Source organism: Cyprinodon tularosa, unplaced genomic scaffold (genome assembly GCF_016077235.1).
Source record: "Cyprinodon tularosa strain WSP-4 unplaced genomic scaffold, ASM1607723v1 ctg177, whole genome shotgun sequence".
NCBI lineage: Eukaryota > Metazoa > Chordata > Actinopteri > Cyprinodontiformes > Cyprinodontidae > Cyprinodon > Cyprinodon tularosa.
Window position 1 is genome coordinate 168,559 of NW_024038589.1, and position 20,396 is coordinate 188,954.

General features: G+C 38.7%; 1 protein-coding gene across 1 annotated transcript in view; it reads left to right on the forward strand.

Annotated features, from left to right (window-relative positions):
- Nucleotides 1-2,701: 2,701 nt before the first annotated feature.
- Nucleotides 2,702-20,396, forward strand: part of nav3 (neuron navigator 3) — a 379,763-nt gene continuing 362,068 nt past the window's right edge. Inside the window, exon 1 of the mRNA XM_038281868.1 lies at nucleotides 2,702-3,085. The gene's annotated coding sequence lies outside the window, so the exon portion shown is untranslated. The remainder of the gene's footprint in view (nucleotides 3,086-20,396) is intronic.

Consider the following 20,396-nt stretch of genomic DNA (forward strand, 5'->3'; position numbering starts at 1 on the left):
TGCAAAACTGGCATCAGAAATACCAGCAGATGAGTCTGAATCATGCATACCAGCACTAGCAGTAGACATGCTAGTCTTATATTCTGTTTCTATGAGTGCCGTAAAAACTGACATTATCCAGTGAAGTGTCGTTATCAATTGAATGCGAATGTGAGCTTTGTGTGTTGCTGATTGTTCTCAGAGTGAACGTCGATCTTGTTCATGTTCATTACTTCAAAACTGGTCAGTTCAGTTTACTGTTAACTACAAATATTAATATATTTTGTAAAAAGCATTAATTGAACGCATTCATGCACAACACTGAGGAAGGTGATAGAGCGTAACAATGCTTTTCACCAGTCAAGGTTGGTGGGGAAGCTGCTAACCAACCTGAAACTTTTGTGGAGGTTTGTACTCCAGCAGAAAAAGTACCTCAAAAGTAGTGCAACCATGTTATCGTATTGCATCTGTAAACTTGTCTCTCCTTTAGTCTTTGATTCTCGTTCCTGCAGGTAATCCTTAGCTTTTGAAGATACTCCTGTATTCTCCATGATGAACACAAGCTCATCTCATATGTTCCCTGAATCCCTTCTTAAATCCATAAGACCTTGTTTAGATTGCCATGCTTTGCAGAACCAATAGAAATGTTTTTTTAAATCCAGTTTTCAAATAGAGAGAGGGACATTGTATTTCCAGGTCATTTTAACCTTGTGAGCTACACTGAGTTTTTGTTTGCCAGGATAATCACCGACTCACATGTCACACAATACAGCTACGGCTAAACCCCTGTTTGGCTCTTAAGTGCTCTCCTTGCTGTCTCCCACTGGCATTTCTGTCATTATTGACAGACCTCAATCGTCTTCCATAAAAACTCACCAGGCTTGTTGTCTTTCCAGTGTTGTTTTGTTTCAAAGACAGAGACAACTGAGACACTTAAAAGTGGCTCTGCGTGCCAGAAAGACCAAGCTGCTTGTTCTGAACAATTTGTCCTCTTGACTTTATTTTCAAACTTAGTTGTGGTCTGTTGGGAATTCATGTGTCAGAAGCGAGTAACTATGCAGTTAGTCTCAGAAGCCTGAAGAATATTTTCTTCCCTCTGGCTTTGCTTGTAGATGGGTAGTATCCTCACAGGTGGATTTTCTAGGAACTTTAGGTACGCCGCACCGTTTGATTGAGAAATATGGGGGCTGGGAGTCATTTTTACATCCAGAGAGAGTTCACTTGGAGTTTATTGGCTGTTTTCATAAACTATCTAAGAACTGCTGTCATGGCCACATTTATTTTAATGTCCCTGTTATGCGTTTGATGCTACAACTCTGCTGTTGGTTAATGAGAAGGGGACCCATTTGAACAGTAGGAGGTGGCTGCTAAATTAAAGCTTTTGAGTCTTTACAAAACGCTGAAGCACCAGATAGCTTTATCAGTCCTTGTTTGGTGAATATGAACAGATATTCCCTAGTTTTCTCACTATTGTTCATATCTTAACCAGACTGAAGACATTAAATACGACATAAGGGGTTTGAACATGCACAGGAAAGAAAGCTGCACACAGTCACAGACTGGCAGCGTTTCTGTATATCTAGTGGAGCGTGCTAACCTACTGTTTTTACTCCTTTTTTTCTGTTTCATTGCACAAAATAGCTGCTGCTATCATCAAGGTCCTTAGGTTTTGTTTTGAAACTCCTTAGAGTAGGGTCCCCATAATCCCTTGATGATTTTGTATCACATGGTCTGGGAAATGCTTTTTTTTACGTGAATAAAATGAACTCATATACTATCCAGACAACCCATCAATCAATGCAATATATAGACTGAAAATGTAGATAAAGCTAAACAAAAAACAAAGATAATAGACATTTTAAGATACATTTTACTAGATAGGAAAGTATTAAACCTTCCAGTGTTTTTCAATGTATGTTTTAGCATTTTGAAACATTAATTTATTATTTAACTAATGGAATAAACATAATATATTTTGAGCTTGAAAGTTTTGCAGACTGGAAACTAAACATCACTTCTTCAACAACTTGTGAGCTTTTTTTAAAGCACTTTTTTTTTAAAGCAGTCTTGTTTTTCTGCATCTGCATCAGATTTATCCTCCGATCTTCATGTTCCTACTGGTGTCTCTACACGCTGCCATTGCGCTCTTTGTTCCTCTTCCTTTGGGTGTGTGCCGGTGTGTGAGTGTGTGTGTGTGTGGATGGGAATGCATTCCAAGAGAGCATTTTGAGGATGGGTTGGATCTCTCGGTCTACTCCCCCACCCCATCTTCCTTTTTGTGATGAGAGCTTTTCGTGTGTATCTGTCAGAAGCAATGTTTGATATTCTTTAGTGTAGAGCTGGTATTGCGCGAGGATGTATATATCTGTGTGTGTATTTTTGTAAATGTTATGCAAATGAAGAGAGAATGACAGGAGTGTGAGAGTTTGGTGTGTGAGGGAGTACAGAGTACAGCGTCTTTTGCATGTTTGTTGCATACCTCTGTAGGTGTATGCTGTGCAGAACCTCCCCTCTTATGAGCAACTCCAGGGACTCACATGTTCATTATTCTTCCTAAAAGAACCATTAAAATTTCATCAGTGCAATGCAATCTGTAGCAGGGCGGGGGGTAGGAGTGTGCTCGCCACTGTATCTGTGCAGGAGAAAGGGAGAGAGGGAGAGAGAGAGACACTCAGCAGTGTGAGGGGAGGGCAATTGCATCCTCCACTCATTCACCGCTGCCTGCCTTCATGCCTCTCTCCTCCTCCGCCTTTCCTTCTTCTTCATATTCCTCTGTGGTGGCTCGATCCCCTCGCTGAGCACTCGCCGATTCCTCAGATTATGACTTTTTTTAACGATGTGAGCCACTAGCATCCCTCCCTTCCCTAAACTCGTTCTGCTCCTGCCTCTCCTTGTTTTGCTTCTCACACATCGCTGGAGGAGACTCTCCTCACCATCCACGATGATGTGGAGCTAACTACCAGGTGGAAAGTGTTAACAAGGAGCTTTTTTTTCTGATTCCTGTCGGGAACTGAAAGGTTGGAACGTACTGACATTGAGTTGGATTCAGAGTGGAATATTGTTTTAACATAAATTATCCTTTTAAAGACGTCTATGGGAGTTGAAGGTGAGGACCATCGTTTTTAAGCTTCTAACTTGTTGCTGACCCCAAATTGTGCAACATTTTTTAAACTTTTATCTGCTGATTTTGCTTTATTATTGTTTGTGTTTATTTGATCTTGCAAGTTTAAAACCTCATTAAATCTGCTCTTTTTGCTGAAATTATCAGAAAGTTAGAAAAAAGCATACGGTAGGTAAACTGGGGCTTTCCTCCACACCCGCTCCACTCTCCCATTCCTGTCTGTTGGGTTCAGGATAAAATATAATACTAGATTTAAAGAATTAGGTAATTTGAAAAAAAAAAACAGGAAAAGTCTTTTCTCCCTTTTTTCTGTTTTACTGATTCATATAAACAGTTTTATGTTGAAAATTTCCATCTAGATATAAGCTGTGTTCACATAGGAAATTGCATCCATCCATCCATCCAACCATCTGTCCGTCCATCCATCTATCCATCCATCCGTCCATCCATCCATCCATCCATCCATCCATCCAACCATCCGTCCAACCGTCAGTCCATCCATCCAACCATCCGTCCGTCCAACCATCAGTCCGTCCATCCATCCATCCATACGTCCATCCATCCATTCATCCATCCAACCATCTATCCATCCAACCGTCCGTCCGTTCATCCCTCCATCCATCCAACCATCAATCCAACCATTCATCCATCCGTCCATTCATCCATCCAACCATCTATCCATCCAACCGTCCATCCATCCATCCAACTGTCCGTCCGTCCGTCCGTCCATCCATCCATCCATCCATCCATCCATCCATCCATCCATCCATCCATCCATCCATCCATCCATCCATCCATCCATCCATCCATCCATCCCATTGTATCTAGTTTTTGACTTTCCTTAATCTAACCTGGTCCATATTTCCAAAAGCCATGTGTTTATTTAGTAAAGTAAAGTTTTTCAGTCCAGGTTGGATTATTTAAAGCACTTCCTGCTTTTATCCAAAGATGACCTGTCACTCGGATGCATTCAAAAACCTCTAAAACAAACCCTTTATTTCACCACCCGAAAAAGTCCTTCGAAGCGGAAGCTAACTTTAGCATCACCAGTAGTTAACTCTAGGAAAATCACTGTATTCTTAAAGCGTCCCTGTTTCCTCACTCTGTTTAGGTTTCTACTTGGTATCCCAAACAACCTGCCAGATTTATTTAGGCCTTTTTTATATTGTCTTTCATTTTCCCCACAATCTGGAAGTACGGGTAAGGTAAACTCTGAGGGGATAGCTTTCTACTTTCCTACTTGTGCACAATTTAATGCTTCATTTTTTTCAATCACCACTGTGGCCCCTGTTACAACAATAACAGCAGAGCACTGATCTTTGCTGTATTTTGTGCATAAAGAGAGCGCTGATGCATTAAATGCTAGGTTTACTATTGACTAAAGTTGCATATTAATGACAATGAACTGCAACAAAATCTTTCAAGATAGAAATATTTAACCATCATGGATGTGAGTTTCAGCCATATTTAATTCCTATGACAGGTGTGGTCCTGTAGCTCTACATCTTGATTTGTAATTCCAACTTACCGTTAAATTTCTTAGAAGTCAAAATTTTTTTTCGAGTATAAATAAAATGCACCTGTTGGCTGACTAAGTCTAGCATGGATACGTTTTCCTCCTTTACTGTCACTACTTGTGGGTAGTAACACTGTTTTTGGTTCCTATTTTAAATTATGTTAGAGGATATGTGGTAATGATAAAATAGGCTAAAGATTTGGGAGAATATAAGGCCTGAAAAATGCTAAACATACTCCTAAACATTTGTAGCAATTTTTTTTTCCTACTGTTGAACTTTTCCTCTCAGTCACTAACTTATTCAGCATCTATTTGAAGTTTATTCGAAACTGAACAAAAAAGACATAGAAACCCATATTTAAAGATATTACTTTTGTTGAGGTTTTAGCACAAAACAGCGTGTAAGCCTTTGAAAAGTAGGACCTCTCTATAATTTTCCTTAACAATCTTACAAAAATGGTCCGTAAATGGGGGAATGGCTGAACTTACTGTAGTATGAATCGCTTTCGAGTGTCCTGACTGGAAAAGACGCTATAAATAAAAAGGCCAAAAACCTGAAAGAGTGGCAGAGGAGCACTTTCTTCAAAATAACAGGACGATTGAATTCTACTTCATTTTTTTTAACTTCAAATTAAGTTTGAAACACTGTCTGATATAATTACAAGTATGTACAGAATAATATGGATTAAATTTGCTTACAAATTCACATGCATACAGCAAAGCTTCAAAGGACACATCTCCAATAACAATATGTATTCTGCCATTTTAATAAACGGCGAATTGTCTCATTAGACTTCGACTATCTGTCTGTTGCTTTATATTGCCAGCGTAGGCTTCCTCTCTCAGGTAGATCTGATGGTGCTAATTGGGTTTCCCAGTCAGCCGTTGTTTTCTGAGCCACAGATGAAATACTTGAGGACGAAATTAGAGTGTGGGGTTTAAGCTGAAAGCTGTTAGCGTGTGTGTCTGGACTTGAGTGCAAGGACTTGTGTCTAGAACCTCTTTGCATGTGTGTGAGTGTATGTGTTAGTAGCAGGCCCATCTGTGGAGGTCTTGTGATGGGTGGTGAGTGATGGAGGGTGTGAGGTGTGTGTGAAGGAGAGGGAGGGAGGGTGGCGGGTGGAGGCAGAGTAACTGGTCCCCCATCTTCCCCCCTAACTGAGTGTGCAAAGGGGAGAGAAGAGAGGTGGTACGGCAGTACATCACTGGCTCTGCTAATGGAATGCCGCGGACTTGAAGGGTCCTCACTAGTAATTCTTTCAGCTCTCCCACCACATCTTCTTCAAGGGATAGTGTTTTTATACAGGCAGGGCACTGGAGTTATACGTCGAGATAAAAATAAAAACCAATAGTGCGTTTTTTTTTAGCCCTTCCTTCTTGCAGCTATAGTCAGATTCCTGTTACTTGTATGAACACATGCCAAGATTCTATAAAGTTCCCAGAAATTTCTCCTAGATATGAGTGTTTGGATGCATCGTTGTTTATCCAGGGTGTCTCTATGTAAGTTTGTGATAGAATAGCAAACTGTCCAGGGTGTAACCCCATATGTTGCCTTACCTTGCAAATAAGATAAATTGTTGTGACAGTTGTGAATGCATAAACTCCCAAAGATACTTCTTATCAGAAATGCAGTGATGTGTAACAAAAGACATCACCAGAAGTGGCCGGCTGGAGCAAAACAATGATGGCTATATGCCGGTTCTGGCTCCATTTCCCTCTAAATAAGCAAACGGAGGCAATTTGAGCTTTTTTGGATGGGAGAGATACTTGCACCACCCTCCTGACGACATTTGGTAAGTGTTTAATTCATCAGTTAATGTGATATGGCAAGCTGCTACTGCTGCTGTGATTGGCTAAAGGCACACCATGGAGACAGGTGCCAATTGGTGCGTTACTGTCACTACCTGTGGGTAGTTACACTGTTTATGGTATCTATTTTAAATTATGTGAGAAGATATGTGGTAATGAAAAAATAGGCTCAAAATTTGGGAGAAAGTAAGGCCTGAAAAATGCTAAACATACTCCTAAACATTTGTAGCAATTTTTTGTGTCCTACTGTTGAACTTTTCCTCTCAGTCACTAACTTATTCTGCCTCTATTTGAAGTTTATTCGAAACTGAACAAAAAAGACATAGAAACCCATATTTAAAGATATTACTTTTGTTGAGGTTTTAGCACAAAACAGCGTGTAAGCCTTTGAAAAGTAGGACCTCTCTATAATTTTCCTTAACAATCTTACAAAAATGGTCCGTAAATGGGGGAATGGCTGAACTTACTGTAGTATGAATCGCTTTCGAGTGTCCTGACTGGAAAAGACGCTATAAATAAAAAGGCCAAAAACCTGAAAGAGTGGCAGAGGAGCACTTTCTTCAAAATAACAGGACGATTGAATTCTACTTCATTTTTTTTAACTTCAAATTAAGTTTGAAACACTGTCTGATATAATTACAAGTATGTACAGAATAATATGGATTAAATTTGCTTACAAATTCACATGCATACAGCAAAGCTTCAAAGGACACATCTCCAATAACAATATGTATTCTGCCATTTTAATAAACGGCGAATTGTCTCATTAGACTTCGACTATCTGTCTGTTGCTTTATATTGCCAGCGTAGGCTTCCTCTCTCAGGTAGATCTGATGGTGCTAATTGGGTTTCCCAGTCAGCCGTTGTTTTCTGAGCCACAGATGAAATACTTGAGGACGAAATTAGAGTGTGGGGTTTAAGCTGAAAGCTGTTAGCGTGTGTGTCTGGACTTGAGTGCAAGGACTTGTGTCTAGAACCTCTTTGCATGTGTGTGAGTGTATGTGTTAGTAGCAGGCCCATCTGTGGAGGTCTTGTGATGGGTGGTGAGTGATGGAGGGTGTGAGGTGTGTGTGAAGGAGAGGGAGGGAGGGTGGCGGGTGGAGGCAGAGTAACTGGTCCCCCATCTTCCCCCCTAACTGAGTGTGCAAAGGGGAGAGAAGAGAGGTGGTACGGCAGTACATCACTGGCTCTGCTAATGGAATGCCGCGGACTTGAAGGGTCCTCACTAGTAATTCTTTCAGCTCTCCCACCACATCTTCTTCAAGGGATAGTGTTTTTATACAGGCAGGGCACTGGAGTTATACGTCGAGATAAAAATAAAAACCAATAGTGCGTTTTTTTTTAGCCCTTCCTTCTTGCAGCTATAGTCAGATTCCTGTTACTTGTATGAACACATGCCAAGATTCTATAAAGTTCCCAGAAATTTCTCCTAGATATGAGTGTTTGGATGCATCGTTGTTTATCCAGGGTGTCTCTATGTAAGTTTGTGATAGAATAGCAAACTGTCCAGGGTGTAACCCCATATGTTGCCTTACCTTGCAAATAAGATAAATTGTTGTGACAGTTGTGAATGCATAAACTCCCAAAGATACTTCTTATCAGAAATGCAGTGATGTGTAACAAAAGACATCACCAGAAGTGGCCGGCTGGAGCAAAACAATGATGGCTATATGCCGGTTCTGGCTCCATTTCCCTCTAAATAAGCAAACGGAGGCAATTTGAGCTTTTTTGGATGGGAGAGATACTTGCACCACCCTCCTGACGACATTTGGTAAGTGTTTAATTCATCAGTTAATGTGATATGGCAAGCTGCTACTGCTGCTGTGATTGGCTAAAGGCACACCATGGAGACAGGTGCCAATTGGTGCGTTACTGTCACTACCTGTGGGTAGTTACACTGTTTATGGTATCTATTTTAAATTATGTGAGAAGATATGTGGTAATGAAAAAATAGGCTCAAAATTTGGGAGAAAGTAAGGCCTGAAAAATGCTAAACATACTCCTAAACATTTGTAGCAATTTTTTGTGTCCTACTGTTGAACTTTTCCTCTCAGTCACTAACTTATTCTGCCTCTATTTGAAGTTTATTCGAAACTGAACAAAAAAGACATAGAAACCCATATTTAAAGATATTACTTTTGTTGAGGTTTTAGCACAAAACAGCGTGTAAGCCTTTGAAAAGTAGGACCTCTCTATAATTTTCTTTAACAATCTTACAAAAATGGTCCGTAAATGGGGGAATGGCTGAACTTACTGTAGTGAAGGATGCCATTTGTGCTTTTGTGGATGGGAAAGATACTTGCACCATCCTCCCGATGATATTTGGTAAGTGTTTAATTCATCAGTTAATGTGATTATGGCAAGCTGCTACTGCTGCTGTGATTGGCTAAAGGCACACCATGGAGGCGGGTGCCAATTGGTGCGTTATCCAATCAGCTCCAACAGTTGTACTGAATGTGCCCTCCCTTTTTGCAAACACTTTCCACATGAGCCTTTCTAGATGGATACTGTGAGTATTTCAAATTGAACTACGCCCATCAATCTGGCTTATTCCTGCTTACCTCTCGCCCAATGACAATGTGGATGGAGGGTCTGTACTACATTTTTCATAAGATTCCTACAGTATAAATTCCTTTTAGTGAGATGCAAGGTAAAGTGCCAGAGTGAGTTTTAGTGCCGGAGTTCTTTTAAGCTATATATGAAGAATAATACCCTCCTTCTGTACAATTTTTTGATATAAAAATGTTTGGCTGTACTTGTAGAGGACAAAATGATTCGGCTGATGGTTTGTCGATTAGATATTTTCCATACCTTCTAGCGCAGGAATGCCCAAGGTCGGTCCTCAAGGTCCGCTATGCTGCAGGTTTTAAAGGTTTCCCTGCTCTAGCACAGCTGGTTTACATGGATAGCTGATTAACAGGCTTTTTCTGAACTGCATTAATCAGAATCAGGTGTGCAAAGGCAGGGAAACCTATAAAAACCTGCAGGATAGCAGCCCTTGAGAACCGACTTTGGGTATGCCTGTTCTAGAGTATCCTTTAATGCTATTCTGACATGCTTCAAAGAAGAAAAAAAAAACTTTTTGCATTCCATTTTTTATACAAATAAAATGTGAGTTGTCTTTTGTAGTATAGAAATGTATACTCATTGCAGATAGATTCATGCCTAGCATAGCAAAAGATCCAATTTGGTGTATATATATAGATATATATATATATATATCTATATATATATATATATATATATATATATATATAGAGAGAGAGAGAGAGAGAGAGAGAGAGAGAGAGAGAGAGAGAGAGAGAGAGAGAGAGAGAGAGAGAGAGAGAGAGAGAGAGAGAGAGAGAGAGAGAGAGAGAGAGAGAGAGAGAGAGAGAGAGAGAGAGAGAGAGAGAGAGAGAGAGAGAGAGAGAGAGAGAGAGAGAGAGAGAGAGAGAGAGAGAGAGAGAGAGAGAGAGAGAGAGATATGCCTGCAGGAGCCATAAGGTACTTCTGAGGATGGACTTAATCTCGTTCATCAGTTGTTGGGTTTGGAGTTCATGATTAACATGACCAGCATCATTATGATATCCACTCATGTGGTTGATTAAGTTGAAATATATAAGTAAACAAACTTGACTGTTCTCTCATTTAGACAAACTCCATTTCAATTTGTACAAAATAATGTATTTTCTTTTTCTTCTAGAATGCTCCCAAATATCTGATGTATCTCGTTATTTTCTGCATCTCTCTTGGTGCCATCAGCAGACCCCTCTACTGATAGCCGTGTTTGATGAGCTTTATTTTTCTAAACCGTTCTCTCCACTTACAGCGAGTTCACACTGTGCAGCTGCTGATGAGCTGTCGACTTCAACACCCTCCACCCTGGCGTGAATTTAAAAAAAGAGCATGCGTTCGGCAATCAGTGGTTGTAGTGTTGCTGTGCTGATATTTCTTCCATCTAATGGGGCCTCTATATGTGTTTTAGTAGGTCTCTGGTGGCTCACTTAGAAGCATGGTGTTCTGCTGGGAGGAGGGGGAGGGGTATATATATCTGAGTTTGCATGTTTGCTCTCTTCCAATGCTAAGTGTGTCTTAAAAATGTTGAACAAAGGGATTTGAATTACATCAGTTTGCTGAAAAATGTTGAAATGTGTTTATTCTGGTTAGCTTTGCGATCTTGGTGTGAGATTTAATCTGGTTCACTTGTAGTTTTCTTAATAGAGGATAAGGCAAACAGTGAATTGGGTCTGATTGCCTTACAGTCTAAATTAAATTACTCCAGAAAAAGGATCAAACACTTGTTTTCTATTCCAGCTTAATAAATGTAAGTTCAGCCAGTCCATATCCGGTTCAGGGAACAAGTACGACAGGTCGGTGCAATTAATGGAACTTATTGATGAAGTCGTTTATTACAAGTATTCATTGAACTCCACATGATATATTTTAGGTTCAAATCGCTGTTCATTTTTATAACAATGGTTTCCTGAACAGCTACCAGACAGAAGGATATAATTACAGAGATAATCTAACTTCTTAAAATCTTACATCCTCCAACAAACATGAAAATAATACGTATTTAAATTATTGTTGGAAAGTACTCAACAAACTTAAGTTTTAAAGTAAACTAATGTCCAAACATGAGATTGTTTTGGAAAAGGCTCACACTGGTTTTATTAAAAAAGGTATGAGTTAGAAGAAGGGCGGTGAACATCAATAGGTTCTCATTATGTGGATGTGTAGATATGTTTAGATTTACATAAACATATTTCATTGCTAACTTTTTGCAGCAGTAAAGAATCAGGAATATTACTAGTGTTATGGACTATAAAAGTGAAATAAGTGTAAAGGGGTATAAATAAGTTTTACTTCCTTAGAACGCTTTTCAGACACAAGCAATAATTATACATTTAACAGTTATATATATGATTCTATATAATATCTGCATTTAGAATTTTTTGTTATATAAATAAAATGTAAAATTCTCAGAATTTTAATAGATTAAGACAGTATGTTTTGTGTTAATGTGTGGAGATTTTAGTCTATTGTCAGTGAGCCTCAGGTCAGCTGTGGCTACGATTTAGCTTACCACCATTAGGGTGTGTGAATGGGTTAACGACTGAATGTAGCATTAAGCATTCTGATCAAGCACAGGCCATTTCCATTTTACTGAAGAGTGTGTCGATTTACCATGCAGTCAGTGACCATCAGACTAAGGCTACGTTCACACCGCAGCCTGAAGTGACCCAAATCAAATTTTTTTTTGCCCATATGCGACCTGGATCTGATCTTTTCATGACAGTCTGAACAACAGAGATCCGTTTTTTTTCCAATCCAACCCAGGCCATTTGGCTATGTGGTCCTGAATCCAATACGAATCTGATCTTTTCAAATGTGACCTGTGTGTGAATGGCCAGGTCGGATTCATCTGACCTGAACATTATTAATACCCGACAAAGGTCACTATTATGTGTCTTGCTACGCAGAAGCGGCAAGAAAAACAAGAACCATGGCAGATGATGATGCGGAGAGCAGTATTTTTGTTTAACCTTATTGAAAAGATTGTGTTTTTATGGTTGGAAAAGACCGCTACATACGCGCCGGCACTACCATCCATGTTTACTTCCGGAAAAAAAGAGCACGCTGGCCTGTGACGTCATTGCGTCCTCTACTGTGCAAGCGGGAGACTTGCGTTGTATGACTGCTGTTCAAACAGGAGATCACATAGAAGTCACATATATTTGGAAATATGAACCGCAACATAAAAAAAATAGGATTTCGCAATAAAAATGGGAATTGAGCATCAAGGCCTGCAATGTGAACATAGCCTATGGTTCTGTTGAGGTCTAATGAAAGTCCAGTTTGCTTTGAAAAACAGCTTGAAGTCTTCTACATTTTTGTGTCTGATGACTTTCATTGTATTCTTGACAAAAGTCTATAGATTCTTAATGGGGTTTGTGGTTAGTCTGCTGGCCAATCAAGAACAACATCGTCATTTAATCAGCTCCTCACTGACTGTAGAAACTTCCCCCTTGACTTTAAGCCAAATGTAAACTGTGCCTCTAGTCCTCTTCTCATGGCTGCTAAAATGTTTTTTTATTCTTGTGTTCCTGTTTCTCCTGTACATTTTCCTTTCACACAACTTTCCTTTAATTTACCTCTCTGTGAACAGCTTCTTTAGCTGTGACCTTTTATAGATTACTCTCTACTGGATGCAAGGCAGCAGTCTTCCTATTTATTGCACATGCTAAAAGATAACTATAGCATTTATTTTACCCTTATTTTACCCAGATTTTCAGAGTAACTGGATTTCAGGAGTGTATATATATAATTGCCAACTGATTTCATTTCTTGTGCTTTAGGTTGTAATATCTAAATGTTCTTCTGTCTGAGATTAATCTGTTAGAGGGCAAATTCCCTTTGCCAGAGCTCTATATACATACACATGTAGTGTGCAAACATAGCGGTATGTTTTATTGAGCAGGTTGAGGCGTGTCCCTCTGCCTCACAACGCCGTGGACCTCTTTAAAAGTGTGGAGAATCTGAGGCTGTTTCCCACCGCGGGTTGTATATCACTCAGGCAATTACAACCCTCACGGATCTATTGGTAATAAAAGCGAGGTTTATGAAGCGTGAGCATGCCAGGCTGGGGGGAAAAAAACTCTAACTGATGAGTGGTATTTGGGTTTGCAAGGCGAGGTGACGGTGGAGAGCTCAGTTGTTTCGTTTGTGGCGTATTTCACCTTGCTGTCCTCCGACACATCTAGCTCTGACCCCCTGACCTCTGTTTGGTCCGTCCCTGCTGAATGTGACTTTTAGCCGTGCGCATTTACCAACCTCCCTTTGAGACTCGTTGGATGACGTATATAATTGAGATTTCAAACCCTCGTATCTTCATCTGCCCTTTCTTTTTTTACGTTCAGCTTTTAAAACCTAATGAAAAATAAAGATAACCTTCTCCCCCTCCAACCCTCCGATCCTCAATCCTGCCCCTCCAGTGATCCGCCATAGCTTTAATGAGATTTGATGTTAATCCCGACACAATAACACAAGATTACAGCGTGTGCTCTGCTACAATACTCCATGAAAGCATAGCAAATGATGTAGAATGGATTTGGCTCATACAGAGCAGACTTGGCTGGGCGAAAGCACATTAATGTAATCCATGTGTAATTGTGCAGAAATGCAACATGTATGTAGATGAGTAGAGCCCTTGGAAGGCTGTTTCTTCCCTAACGTTGTTGTCACGCAAGCTCAGTTTAAAGAAACTCCAATCGAATTCCATGAATAGTTCATATACTGTTACCTTTCTCTCTTTTCTTGTCATAAATTGATTCTTAAGGGAAAAAAGCGAATAAAAACAACTGTCTTTAGGTAAAATCATGGTTCATTGGATCTAAGACTGTGTTTAAAGGAATCTCTGCTCAGTGTAAAATGTTATGTTTCTGATTTAGATAAAATATGAACATTTTAGCTTTTGACTTTGAAAAGTTGCACCTACATTTACCATTCTTTAATAATCTTAAATTACTTTCATTTCTTTTTTTTTACCAAATTACATGTTTTTATCATGTCTACCTCTCTGTCACCTTATCTTCTCTCCTGCGGTTCAGCCTAAATGCTTCCAAAATAAGTGGTTTAAAAGTGATGTGATCCGTCAAATAGAAGCACAGTCAGCATTGGTTAAATTTGGCAATAAATGAAAATATATGGTAATAAACAAATTATAGTATACAGTAAGTCAGTTTCCGTCAGAGAATTTTCTATATCCAGAACCACATGGTATTCTTAGGGGAATAGGCACAGAATAGCCTCTCAACTTATCACAGCTTAACTAAGAAAAGTTGGTAGTGGTGTTAACCTCTTTGAAGGTTAAAGTTTATGTTTAATAAAGTACAGCTAGATTTACCATCTGTCTCCTAGTCCTTATTTCAAATTGGTAAAAATATACTGATCAATAATTATCGACATTGACTGATATCAAAGGCTTATAATGTGATAAATGTTTAGCCATATTGCACCCCATTTGCTTAGATTGTATCTCCTACCTCCTATTCCTAGCTCTTAATTATTTTCCTTTCAGAGGTCAATGGTAAGGACAGTATCCAGGAAAGGTAAAGAGGTCAAGTTCTTTGCCTTCAGAAAATGAATATAAAAAATGCTTTCCATTTTAAAACTGAAAAGATCTGAAGGCGTGTACATGTCCTTATGTCTTGCGAACAAATTACCTATATCTTGCTCTTTTTAAGCCTTTAACAGTTACTAATAGGAAAATCTATGATTGTATAACATCCCTATAACCACATGGGTATTTATTGGTTAGGAAATATAGTCATTTTGGCTCAGTCAAGAAGTCTGCCTCACATATGCCTGCCTGACATCTTCAAAAAACACTTCTAAAAACTGAGCAAAGTCAGAGACCTCTCATGGCCCAAAAAATAATTTTCAGGACTTTGATATTAGCAGTTAAAGAGGTCGCAGCTCTGCGCAGATCACAGGGAAGTTAAGGTATGCTGCTTCCTGGAGATAACTTTCTGATTTCGATATTCTCTGACTTCTTGTTTTAACAGGTAAAGGAAGGGCTGTGGCTCAGACAGCAGAACTCTTATGGATTATTTAAAGATGCATAAATACCATGATGTGCCTGATTATGATGAATTATTAGCAGTAAGAACTAAAAGAGTTGATTTTACATGGTATGAGCCCTTTAAACTCTTTGAGGTGGAGATGTCTTTATGTCGATGTCACGCAAAGGATTGTGGGAAACTGCTTAAGCCCTATTCAGCTGATGAGAACATCATGAGGTCCCTATGCTAAATGAACAATTAATTAAATTTTCTTCCTTATTTGCCCGATTCAGATTTAGATGATGCTATCAACTCAGTGAACAGAAAACTACTTCCTGTATACATCAAAATAAAGGTCTAAAACATTATTACAACACCTTCAGAGTTGGAGGATCATTAAAAGCCACATTGACGCATTTGGATGTCAAAATCAGTGTTAACCAACAATTTTGCTTTACATCCAAAAGCAACCGTTTGTCCAATGGAGACATTTGTCAAGACATTTCATACCAAAATGAGGCCTTCCAAATTTTTTAAACTTTTGTTTTTTGATGTTCTCTGCTCAGAACCAGCAAAGGAATGATATTAAAATGCTGCCCAGTTATTTGTTTGCGCACAGTGAATGTGATTCAGAGAAGCAAAAAGAACCAGATGGTACCACCAGGCAATCATTGGCCCAGGTTTAGCACCTTGGAGAGGGGGAGGGGGGGATTCTCTAATGACAAATGGAAATCATGGTCATGTTTTGCAAATATCAAACCTTGAATTCATCCTTGCACATATTTACACCATCAGTCTTTTGTTGCAAAACAGTTTCATACAGATTGTATTACAGTAATTTGGTCTTGATTCATTTTGACGGACCGTATGGTGGAGATTATTAGGCAACCATTGTTTTCTATTTTTTGTTCATAGTTTTCTTCAGGTAATAAACAGCTAAGAAGGCTAATTAAAGAAAATAAAGGTATAGTATATGACTGTATTTGGCACAATATGGTTTAGCTGTAAAAAAAAAAAGCAAAAAAAAGTCCCATTTTATTGCATTTACGTGTAGCTATTTTTAACTCTCTCCAAGAGCTAATGCATCAAAAATAAAGGCAGGTTGCACGGTTTAACTACCATTTCGGTATTTTTCTAAGGGTATTACTGTGATACACAGGATCAATTTTCTATGCAGGAAACAAGCTACTTGAATAAGAGTCTTGAGTAAACCTTTGTAAAAATCAGTTGCAGACTTTAGATGAATTTAACTGTAGATTCCTTTAGTTCGTATATAATTTGTTGGTATTTTCTTATAGATATTTCTTCATATGTTTCTGCATTTTGCAGATGTGTTTATTTAAAGTGATTTATGAAGTAGACACAATGTTACAGTTCTCATCAACATGACAATAAGTTCGCTAGAGGAAAATCCCCAGTCAGAATCAGTGGTGACAGCAAAGAGAGATAGAGGGAAGTACAGAAAGACTAGTAGAGGGGTAGAGAACCATGGGTAAGAGTAAGAATAGGAGATGCTCTTTGAAGAGGTGGGTCTTTAAAGGTTTTCCTGAAGATAGACAGGGACGCTGCTGTTCTTGTATTCCACCATCATGGAATAACCCATGAAACATGGATTGTCTTAAGCGTGGTGTAGGCACTGCTAAAGGAGAATCCATTGATGATCAGAGTGACCAAATTGTGACATAAACCTTTGAAAGAGGGTTCAAGTAGACGTGAGCCTTACCCTTAAGCACTTTGTTGGCTAGAATCAGGGACTTGAATTTGATGCACGCAGCCAGGGTTAATAAGTGAAGCCGCCCCATTCTGGATCATTTGTAACGGTTTTATCGTACAGGCTGGGAGACCAGTCAGGACTGCGTTACATAAGTCAAGGAAGGAGATAACCATAGACTGCACCAGGAGCTGGGTAGCATGTTGGGCTAGTTATGGCCAAATCTTTATTATATTTAGTTGTATAAAGCGAAAATAGACGGAGGTAACATGATCTTTAAAGGTCAGCTGGTCAAAAATCATGACACCTAAGTTTCATGCTGCTTTTGATGGAGTCAGAGACAGAGATCCAGTTTGGATCTTAGTAGCCTAATTATAAATATGTATTCTGGGATTTTTATTTAGAACCCAAGTATTTCATTCATTAGTCTTTGTAATCACTTTGTAATACTTTGATGGACTGGCGACCTGTCCAGGTTGTACACCGCCTCTAGCCCGTAGACAGTTGGAGATAGGCACCAGCAACCCTCGCAACCCCACTTAGGATTAAGCATGTGAGAAGATGGAAGGATGGAAGGATGGATGGATGGATGGATGGATGGATGGATGGATAGTCTTTGTAATAACAATCACATAAAGTGAGAGACCATACTGACTGCTGCAGCTAACTGTTGGTCATTGCCTTGTGACCTGCTCTGTGGGTGTGGATTTATAGTTGCTCCTTGGCTTGTTTAAACTGAGGGCTGTTTTTTCCCCCCAATACTAAGTAGTAAATACTCAGTACCTCAGTCAGGTGGTCTCCAGAGTCCTTAGTCAGATGTAAACAGTTTGTTTCAGCCTTTATTTGTTGAAGTTTAAACTCTTTAAAGAGGAGACTCTTTCAAGAATGAAACAACAAAATTAAAATATTTATCAAACTGGCAATGTATTACTGATTAAATCTGGTGTTGTTTCATTCTCATTTGGGTTTTCCTATATTGAAAGAGATTTGAAACTGTTTTCTAATTGCATGTCAAAGTCCAGTCGACAATGAATTGCTTTCTCTAACTTCGTATTCACAATTAATTTTTCTTTGTATTTTCTTCTGCTTTTCGTCTCCTCTCTACATAACTTTGAACAATAGAACAGAATAGAAAATCCCTTTATCGTCCCACAATGTGTAATTTGTGGTGTTACAGCAGCAAAAAGATTATAGTAGTTACACAAATTTGGACCTTAAAAAAGTGAATAGAAATAACAGAATAAGTGACAGAGTTAAGAAAATCAATAAAATACTGTAATGTATAGTGTTTTTACGATATAAGTACAGCGTTATTACAAAAGATTTATGCTTACGTCTCCTAAAAGCATTTTCCTCTCCACTCCTAATTAGTTTAGGTATTAGTTTGTCCTGTTGTCTGTGGTTCATTGATCTGATTGGTTTGTATTGGTTGATGTTCTTCCATTATAGACATGGGACATCTCAGTTGGCTGTGTGGGACAAACCATCTGTCCAGTCAGCTATTCAGATATCTCTCTTGACTCTTTTTCTATCATTCTCTCATGCACACACACCATGTTATCTCTGAAAACAATAAACAGCAAAATGCCAGGAATATGTCAAACGCGGGCAAGTGTGTTGAACAAAACAAGTGTCGCAAAGCTGACACCACAACATGCATTCCTCAGGCTAATGAGCTGCTGCTTCTCATGTCAGTTTTCACTTTCACTATAGTGATTACCCCGTTGTGACAAGTCAGGATACCTTCAACCACACACACACACATTAACACATGAACATACTTTCCTTCCGCTGCTCTCAGTCTCCAGTTACAGCGACAATGGCAAAAGAAGGCACTTCTAATTTCGGTGCAGATTGTAACCTAAATGCCAATTAAAGATTTTACAGGCTGCAGGTTGTAAAACAGTCCCAACACAGTCAGTCTGCAGGATGTAAAATCTGGGGGAAAAGAAAACATTTTTTAGGAGCTTTTGTTGTCTGCCTGCTGTCGTCTCTTGGCAGTTTAGCTCCTGGGTCTCTCACAGTTTCTCATCTACTTTCTCTGTCTTCCAATTTTCTCCCTCTGTTCTTCTTTCATTTCACAGCTTTAGTATCGAACAGAAACCAGTAACAAGATTAAAGCTCAAGTCTCTGTATGATAAATATGCAGAACGTTGATAAGAGTAGAATTACTGCTGTTTGGCTGCAAACCATAACACCATATAGATTGTTGGTTGAAAAAGAAACTTCAATATACAATAAGCAACAGTGCAAAGATTCTAAATATAATACTTATTCAGAGCGGGGATGTGCAGAATACTTGAAATCCTCGAATTCCTCACATCTATCATGCATTTATCCTCCTTGAGGACTGCACACACACCCACATGCATGCCATACATACATATGGCCTCTGCAGGCTTGTTTATGTTAATACAACACTGCACATTTTGCACATCATTAATATTTACTGTAGCATCTGGTTTCTTTGTTCCTCCACATGTTTTTGATATTTCTGCTATACAGCAAATATGCCTTAGTAGACTTTTTGCATTATTTTACAGTGATTCTTCTTTCCTATCAGAATTAGTTGCTTATTTTAGGACTAAAACAATTAATCGGATTAATAGATTATTTAAATAATCGACGACTAATTTAGTAATCGATAAATCATTGATTGGAGTATAGAGACTCCAAAATATACCTTTACCTGACAGAGCAACCCACTTGGCAGTAACTATGTAAAAGAGTATACATTAATATTTTGCATTTAAGTAAAAAAAAAAAAACATTTTCGCCTGTCAGACTGCTCTATCCAGAAAACTTTTAGCTTCGCCTTGTTTCATTTCCTTGAAAGTCTTCTTTATAGAACCTTTTCCTATCTTACCATTCATCGATTAATTGAAAAAATGATCAACTTATAAATCCAGAGCAAAATAATCGTTAGTTGAAGCCCTTCTTTTTTACCTTATCCAATCCTCATCATTTCTTTCAACGGAAATGTATTGACCTTTATTTCATTAAAACATCTTTGCACTATGACGTATATGATTAATTTATCTATAGTTCATTCCAACACTAGAAAAGTTGGTCTAGAACAGTACTCATGAATCAAGGTTCTGTATCCAATTAATTCAATGGTCACTGTTTTATTTAAAGCCACAAAAACAGCAAGTAGTACCTACATTTTAGGTGCACTGGTGTGACACAGACTGAACACCAGGTGGTGCTAGATAAACACCAAAATGTTTATTTAGTAAGTTGTTGGAGCTATTAAAAATTGAGTGTTTTCCTCTTATGGCAAACCATTTTGTCCAATAATTACTTGCTTTCTGGGACTCATTGAAGTCTGACAAAAATGTTTTTAGCACCACCTGGTGTTAATGCTGGTGCCTATTATACCATTTCCGTTTTTTGCGTTGATATGCATGACTGTGTGCATTAATGCATTCTGTGTTGGATATAGCCTTAGCAACATTAGCGCTTTGCCATTGTTAGCTTGCCATCATTTCCCTTATCTTACACAAGGGATCTTCAACGTTTTCCAGGCCAAGGACCCCCGAACCGATGGCGAGATGGAGTGGGGACCCCCTAATTATATATATTGTATGAAACTGTGTTATATCAACCTGGTCCTATAGTCCTATTTCATATGGAGTAATGTAAGATAACAAAAGTAATTTCTCCCTGGGATTATTAAAGTATTTCTGATTCTGATTCCTCGTAAATGGGACA